The sequence below is a fragment of the Echinops telfairi genome, unplaced genomic scaffold (assembly GCF_000313985.2).
Source record: "Echinops telfairi isolate 266 unplaced genomic scaffold, ASM31398v2 ScPeMD7_7423;HRSCAF=8461, whole genome shotgun sequence".
Lineage (NCBI taxonomy): Eukaryota > Metazoa > Chordata > Mammalia > Afrosoricida > Tenrecidae > Echinops > Echinops telfairi.
In genome coordinates this window covers 2,960,404-2,969,224 of record NW_022111323.1, presented here as the reverse complement: position 1 = coordinate 2,969,224, position 8,821 = coordinate 2,960,404, and the positions used below count along the sequence as shown (strand labels likewise).

The 8,821-nt window shown below is 46.1% G+C and overlaps 1 pseudogene; it reads right to left on the bottom strand.

Moving 5' to 3' along the window:
- Positions 1 to 231: 231 nt before the first annotated feature.
- Positions 232 to 8,821, bottom strand: part of LOC101657789 — a 42,068-nt pseudogene continuing 33,478 nt past the window's right edge.

The window sequence follows — 8,821 nt, the reverse complement described above, 5'->3', positions numbered from 1 at the left end:
CCAACCTTCAGGCACAGTTGGGGGCCACCTGCCTCCTCTGCGACCCAGTGATGTGGTGGGGAAGCATCAGCCCCTGGGGCCAAGAGAAGACCCCAGTACCACCCAGACCCTGCAGCAGGCAGAACCCTTCTGTCTGTGGTGGCTTTTCCAGGTCTTCCCCTGGCAGTATCAGAGACATTATGGTCCTGTGGACTTCAGGTACTGCCACAACACATCCTCAGAACCCTTGACTTAGTTGGCCCTTTTCAGGAAGAGCTCACTCAGAAGGACCCACACTGGTGAGTCTGGATGGAGAGACACAGTGCTTTGAGGAGGTTGAAGGCAGGGACCACCTGGCCCTCGACCACACCCTTGTGCAAGGATCTGATTTGGATGTAGCTATCAGGGTTCCTGGGGTACTGGAGAGTGGCTCAATGGCCCTCCTGCAGGGCTTCCTTGTCTGACTGGATTCTCCACAGAGTTGTTGAAGAGCTTGTCATCTGGGTGCTCAATGTTCCCACTGCAGAACTGCTCAAGCGGTAGTGGCTGCCAGACGTGGAAGTGGATGAAGTCCCCTGAGGGTGGGGTGGAGTGGGGTGGGTGGGTGGGGTTGAAGGCCCAGAAATCCTCCCGCCTTCTCCAGGGTGAAGTGCTGGTATGTCTTTAGGCTTGTGCTCACCTCTGCTGGTAGGTTGACATGCTCCTCCCAAAGGGATAGTTTCCCAAAGTAAATGTCCTTGCATTTCTGGATATTGCCTGCCAGTGATAAGTGAGTGCAACACATGCTGGAAGAGTGATAGCTTGAAGCAGATCCTAAGGTTGGCCTTCTGGTGGTCACAGTGCTTCTCATCCTTCCCGGGGTTGCAGACCTTCACCCACAGAATGTGGTCCAGGCGCCAGTCAATGGGTTTGTCCTGCTAGAACATGAAGAGGAACTCCACAATCAGGCTTCAGGTGTAGTGACTTCAAACTCTTGCCAATGAAGCTGAGCTGGGAAAACTCTAGGATCATCCAGTCCTCTGAGGGCTGTCGGAGGGCGAAGTTCTTCATGCTGCTCGGGTAGTTGGGCTTGGCTACCAGCTATAAGTAGTAGGTGTCTTTGGACTGTGCATACATCATGAGGAATCAGTAATGGAGGTTCTGTTTGGTCCTCCACCTGACTCTCTTTGAAGTCCCCGGGAGAAGCCAGGGTAGAAGTGGAGGGAGGGGGAGATGACCCCCAGGAGCCCAGAATATATCTCCATGGGAAACAAGCCCATGATGTTCTCTGTCACTGTCAAGGTGTACTGTGGGTCAGTCTCAGTGATCAGCACCACGATGACCAGTCCTCCTGCAGGCTCAGCTCTGAGAGGAGCAAGTGCAGCGTGTCTGTCAGGTATGAGTGCATCTCACATGGTACACTCGGGATGTCCATCACCACAGGCACTCAGGTGAGACCCTGACCCACAAGCATGGCTGGCTTCAGGCTGCTCTCCTTGGCCAGCAGGTGTGGCAGGTGATGGAAGACCGTGGGCAGGTACAGCAAGTGCTTGTGCAAGACGTTCCATGGTTTCAGTCAAGTATCTTCTGTTAGGAGACCCCAGGTGTGATCGCTATCTCCATCACGCAGCACCTGCCTTTCAGATGTGGCCCTTTTGATCTCGTTCAGCACCAGGTTGAGCTCCTTGGAACGCTTGACGCTTTTCAGCTCAGTGGGCGTGCAACCACTGAGCGCCATGTACCAGGAGAGGGAGGGGTAGGCGCATTGGCAGATGAGCAGCAGCATCGGGAAAGTGCCTTTGCTGAGCCTAATCTCGAGTGCATGGGGGGAGCCCGCAGGGCCAAGGCTACATAGCCTGGGGGACCATGGCCAGGGTGTGGGGACAGGGGTGGGGGTTGGGGGGGAGGCGACGAGGGCCCCAGCCCCAGGGCGGGGAGGGGCTGAGGGCTCCGGGCCCAGGGCCAGGCTGGAATGCAATTAGGCTGGTATGGGGACCGGGCCAGTGGCTGCGCCTCAGAGCTCAGTTTGTCTGGCTGGCTTAGCGGCTGGGCTGGACAGCAAAAGCAGCAGCCCATCCTGGAATCCGAGGTCCCCGCGGAGTCGGCCAATCTAAAATTACCTTGATCAACTTTCCCTTCCACAAAATGTCATACAGGTTCATTACATTGATGACATTATGCTAATTTAACCTAGTAAGGAAGAAGTATCCAAGAGTTTAGACGTCTGGGTAAAATATATGTACTTGAGGTTGGGAAACTAATCCAACAAAAATTGAGACACCTTCCACCTCAGTGAAATTTATAGGGATTCAATAGTGTTGAAATATTTCAATATTTCAATATTGTTTGCAGTGCTGAAAATGTTGATGTATGCGAGCCTCTTTGGATTTTGGAGGCAACATATCCCTCATTTGGGTATGCTACTCTATCCTGTTTATCAAGTGGGTAAAAAAATTGCCAGCTCTTAGGGCTCAGAAAAAGAAAAGGCTCTGTAATGGTTCATGCTGACATGCAAGCCACTCTGCCCCTTGGCAATATCATCCAACTAATCCAATAGTGCTTAGACTGTCAAGGGCAAACAGAGATGCAGTTTAGAGTCTATCATAGGCCCTTATTGGTGAATCACAGCACAGGTCCTTAGGATTTTGGAGCAAAGCTCTGCCATCCTCTGCAGACAGCTGCTTTCCTTTTGAAAATGTCTCCTTTTGAAAAACAGCTTAGGTACTGTGGTACATACATACAATGGAGTACCATGCATCCTTAAAAAGCAGTGATGAACACATGAAGCATATCACAGCATGGGAAGAATTGGAGGAAATTATGCTAAGTGACATAAGCCAAGCACAAAAAGACAAATACAACGTGAATCTGCTGAGGCAAGCTTAAAAATTCAAAATGGGTATAGGGGAAGAGCTACTGCATATATACATTCCTGGGGTGAGAGCCAGGTACTATGGCAGGGGCCAGACCCAATCCAAGTTAGAAGAAAATGAAAGACATGAATAGTGGGGGAGAGGGACAGAGGGACTAGATTTCAACTCAGTATGCCAGGATGTGTGAGAGGTGGAATGGAGGCACAGAACAGAGATAGAATTTAACGAGGAATGTGAAGTTGAGAAAGATTTTATTGGGGCAGGGAAAGAACTCCCAGGGGGGAAGGGAGAGCAGAGAAAGGGATGGGGCATCTTGAGCCCGTGGGCGGGTTCTGCCAGCCGAGTTAGGTCGGGGAAGTCATGCCTGGCACTGGGGCGGCAGGAGATATATAGGGTATGAGCCAAAGGCATGTGAGCTGATAAGGGGAAGAGAGATTTCTTGTGCTGTGTTAGCAGGTTTCAGCTGGGGTTGCAAGTTTCAGGTCTGGAGATGACCTGTTGGCAAATCAACTTGTTCTTTGCAAACTTGCTTCCCTGAATGCTAGGGCGAGGGGGCTGTGTGAGCCCTGCCTGGGGAGATAAGCTCTGTGAAATGCTGGAGGCAAAGGTTACAAAGTTCAGCAGGTTATTTGTCTTCTTGAGAAGCTGGTGCAAGGGGCTGCCTGGCTGGGACCTGGCCCAAACAACGTGAATGCAATATACTGTCATGAAGCAGGGAGCCAATAGAGAGGTCTGTGTGGTCAGCCCCAATCTCAAGAACATGTACACCACTCCCTTCACCACAGAAGAAATCACTTCAGAGGACAGCACTGAAGCTATAGCTCAGGGAGAGGGGTGTGTCTGATCAGAGCACACAAGAGCAAACGAAGAGGGAAGGAGAGAGAGTGGAACACATCCTGGCCCACCAAGCCCCAAGGATGATATTCCTGCTCAGAGCAGCCAATGCACAGAGAGGACAATAGGGCCAGCCCCATCATGAGACATGACATCCCTTGCTGACCCATAGTGCTAAGAGGGACAACACTGGAGGCACAGTGTGAGAATTGTGCCCCATCTGACCCCACCATACCGGGGTGAAACACTAAGGCCATGCAACAGAGCAGCAGCAAGGGGAGCTAAGCAATGAAATCCCCAGGGAACACCAAAAATAGACTTTGCAGCCAGGGTGTGGCACCTCATCAGACTCAACCAGAAAACACTCCTAAAAGTCCATAAACAGACCTGGAACTATTTATAGGCATTTCTTTTTTTGTCATTGTTTTTTGTTGTTTTTGTTTTGTTTTGCACTGTCTTATTGTTGTGATTATTATTATTAGGTGGGATAAACAATCCATTGGAGAAAACAATGGGACCAAGAGTCCCAGGGGGACACAGGAGAGGGGGAGGGGGGTAAAGGAAGTGGGTGTTAACAAAGTTAAGGACAAGGGAACAACGAGTGACCTAAAGTCAATGGTGGAGAGGGTGTAGCGTGTCTGGTAGGGATTGATCAAAGGGCAACATAACCGGGATGAATTACTGAAACCCAAATAAAGGCTGAACATAATAGTGGGACAAGAAGAAAGTAAATAGTGGAAAAAACTAGGATACAAAGGACATTTATAGAGGTCTAAATACAGGCATGTATATATGTAAATATATTTTTATGTAACAATAGGGAAATAGACCTATGTGCACATATTTATAGGTTAAGTATTAAGGTAGTAGATGGACATTGGGCCTCTACTCAAGTACTCTCTCAATGCAAGAACACGCTGTTCTATAACCCAGCATGTGATGCTTACCTTCCAGACATGAGCACTGAAGACAAAATGGTTGCATAAGCAAATGTGAAGAAAGCTGATGGTGTCCTGTTGTCAAAAGATGTAGAATCTGGGATCTTAAACACTTGAGATAAACAAGCGGCCATCTAGCTGAGAAGCAACACAGCCCACATGGAAGAAGCACACCAGCCTTGTGGTCATGAGGTCTCAATGAGAACAGATAGCAGGCATCACAGACCCAGAACAAAAAATTCATATCAATGGGAATGAGGGGGAGTGCGGAGTTGAGACCCAAAGCCCATCTATAGACAATTGGACATCCTCTCACAGAAGGGTCACAATGAAGAGACAAGCCAGTCAGGGTGCAGTATAGCACCGATGAAACATACAATTTTCCTCTAGTTCTTTAATGCTCCCTCCCCCCCACTATGGTGACTCCCATTCTACCTTACAAATCCAGCTAGAACAGAGCATGTACACTGGTACAGATAATATCTAGAAACACAGCGAATCCAGGACAGATGAACCCCTTAGGACCAATATTGAGAGTAGCAGTACCAGGAGGGAAAGGCGAAGGTGAGGGGAAAGAGGGGAAACAAATCACAATGATCTACATATAACCCCTTCCTGGGGGACAGACAACAGAAAAGTGGGTGAAGGGAGACATCAGTCAGTGTAAGACATGAACAAATAATAATAATTTACAAATTATCAAAGGTTCATGAGGGAGTGAGGGTGGGAGAGGGAGGGGAAAAATGAGGAGCTGATATCAAGGGTTCAAGTAGAAAGAACGCGTTTTTAAAATGATGATAGAAACATATGTACAAATGTGCTTGACACAATGGCTGTGTGTATGGATTGCGATAAGAACTGTATGACCCCCAAATAAAATTATTTTTTAAAAACAGAAAAACAGCATTTAGTCTATTATTAGGCCTTAGTGGACACTAAATGCCTCAACAATGACCACCATTCCAATATGTGTACTGAGCTCCCCTCATGAACTGGCTGTCATCTGATCCAGAGTCATAAATTTGGACATGTATAGCAACTTTTAATCATTAATGAACGTATTCTATGCAAGATTAGGCTTGCACAGGACCTGAAGGTACAATAACTTTCCATGAAGAAATGGCCCAAATGCCTATTGTCTCCACTCCTATCACATTACTTTCCTTCTTCCTGTTTGCACCTATGGCCTCAAGGAAAGTTCCTTATAATCAGCTGACTGTGGAAGAGAAAATTCATGTTTAGTATCCTGGTGGTTCTACATAATATGCAGGTTCCACTTTAAAAAGGACAGCAGCAATACTATTACCCCTTTCTGTGACCTCCTTGAGGGACAGTGGTGAAGTGAAATTCTCCCAGTGGCAGAATTTTGAGCAGTACACCTGGTTGCTCAGTTTCCTTGGAAGGAAAACTGGCTAAATGTGTGACTGTATACTGATTCATTGACTATAACCAATTGTTTGGCTGGATTGTCAGGAACTTCAGAGGAGCATGATTGGAAAATGAGTTACAAGGAAGTGTGGAGAAGAGATATGTGGATAGACTCCTCTGAAAGCCCCTTCTCCCCAATGAAGATATTTGTGTCTCATGTGGGTGCTCACCAAAAGCTTACCTCTGCAGAGAAGGATTTTAACAATCAAGTAGATAGGATGACATGTTCTGTGAATACCAGTCATATTATTTCCCCAGTCACTTCTATCATTTCCCAGTGAGCACATGAACAAGTGGACCATAGTGACAGGGATGATGGAGGCTGTGCCTGGGCTCAGCAACACAGACTTCCTCTCTCCAAGGTTGTCTTGGCTATTGCCACTGTTGTGCCCAATATACCAGCAGTAGAGTCCAGCCCTATTTCAAAGATATAGGTCCACTTCTCAAGGGGATTAACCAGCAACCTGATGGCAAATTGATTACATAGGACTGCTTCTATCATGGAAAGGGCATCATGTTGGTCATACTTGAAGAGATTTATGTCTGTGGTAGTTACATATTTTCATGTCAATTTGAAGATATATAAAAATGTAGGGGTGGAGTTTAGCCTGTCAATCAGGTTATGGCCATGGTGACACCTTGTGGGCATGGCCTTCTCATAAGGAGGGTGCTGGGAAATGCCCTTCTCTCTCTGCCATCACCTTCCTACTGACTAACCCTGATTGCTGCCAGAGCCCTGGAGATGCATCCACCACCATTGAATCCACAAGACTTTGCACCCACAAACTGGCCTGTAATAGTCCTGCATTCTGCATCATTGCAAGTGGCTGTGTAAGTCAGAAGAGGGACTTATGGACTAGTATCAGACTTATGGACTTGAATTGAACTGGGATGTTTCCTTGATGTACAATTACCTTTTGATGTAAAGCTCATTCTTATACAAAATGAGTGTTCACTAAGTTTGTTTCTCTAGTCAACCTGGCCTAACACAATATGGATTTACCTTGTAAAAAGCTATCCTGTCCAAATTACTATTTATGGATTTACAGAATGCCTTGTCCATCAGCATGATATCCTACATACTGTCACCTCAGATCAAGGGGCTCACTTCATAGAAAGTGAAGTGGCAATGGGCCCAGACTCAGGGAATCCATTGGTTTTACCATGTTCCCCATCATCATAAAGCAGAAGGTTGATAAAACAATGGAATGGGCTTCTAAAGTCACAATTGTGCCAGCTAGGTGAAAGCTAGGTTGAAGCAATGTTCTCCAGGTGGCTTTTATGCTTTAACATCCAATATATAGTGCTGTTTCTCTAATACCCAGGAACCAAAGAATGGGAAAAGAGTGGCGCCATTTACTATTACTTCTAATGATTCACTGGCAACATTTTTGTTTCCTGTTCCTGTAACCCAATCTTCTTTGGGTTTGGAGGTCTTAGTTCCAAATGGGGGAAATACTCCCACCTGGAGACACAATACTGATTGCATTGAAATAGAAGTTCAATGCTTCCTGGCCAATTTGGACTCCTTGTGTCTCTGGATCAACAGGCAATGAAGTGTGCTACTGTATTAGGGAAGTTGGATTCATATTATATAATATCGGTAAAGAAGAATATGTCTGGAATCCAAGAGATTCCTTAGGTCATCTCTTAGTATTGCCATGTCATGTGATTAAAGTAAACTACAGCGGCCCAATTCTGACATGGCTAATAATGGCCCATACTCCTCAGTAATGAAGGTTTGGTTCACTTTTACAGACAAAGAACCATGACCAGCCAAGGTACTTGTTGATGGCAAATGGAATATAGAATAAGTAGTAGAAAAGGTAGTTCTAAATACTAGCTGTGGCCATGTGACCAGCTGTAAAAAGAGGACTGTAATTGTTACCAGTGTCTCCTCTTTATCGGCATGCATCAAATATTTTTGTTTTGTTCACTTACAAAATATAATATGTAAATAGGTTTAGTATGTTTCTCATCCAGGCCAATGTAGATATATCATGTTAAGCACGAGTATGACTATTATAGTCTTTATTTGCAGGTTGTATGTGGTTTGAGGAGATGTGTACAGGTGTTAAGTTGACAAGGGGTGTTCAGGAGTTTTTATGTCAACTTGAGTTGGCCAGAATTCTCCCATAATGTGATCTAACATTATGTAGTCAACTCCATAATGGGATCTTCTGAAAAGCATCCAAGCAGTTGTGGGAAGAATTACCACCTGTAATCTGATCACAGCCTTGATACAATGGAGGGTTTCATTTGGGGTGTAGCCCATTCTTAGTACAGAATAACACTGTGGATCTGGATCCTGCATCTGGGTTGTCAATGTCCTAAACTTTCATGTGCTGATTCCAGGAGACATCAACAGACTGTTGCCCTAAGATTCATTTGCCCAACCTTGCAATAATTGGGCTCTGCATACCTGTGATATTCCTGCTTCATCTTCCTGTTTCCTGGTTTTATCAGCCCTGCAATTACATAAATTGGGAGAGTCCTCCAGCTTACCGTCTAAACCACAGATTTGACCTGACTGGGCTTACCCACTTCTACAACTGTATGAGCCATTTATTTATACAAATCTCTTTATATATGCATACACATATAAGTGTCACTTCTTTTGCTTCTCTACAGAACCCAGCCTAACAGAGCAGTTAAAAATCTCAGAGTTTTGCCACTCACACCACTGGAAACAGGGAGGGTAGGGGGAGAATGGGTAGGAAAGAGGGAACCGATTACATGGAACTGTGTGTGACCTCCTCCCTGGGGGACAGACAACCGAAAAGTGGATAA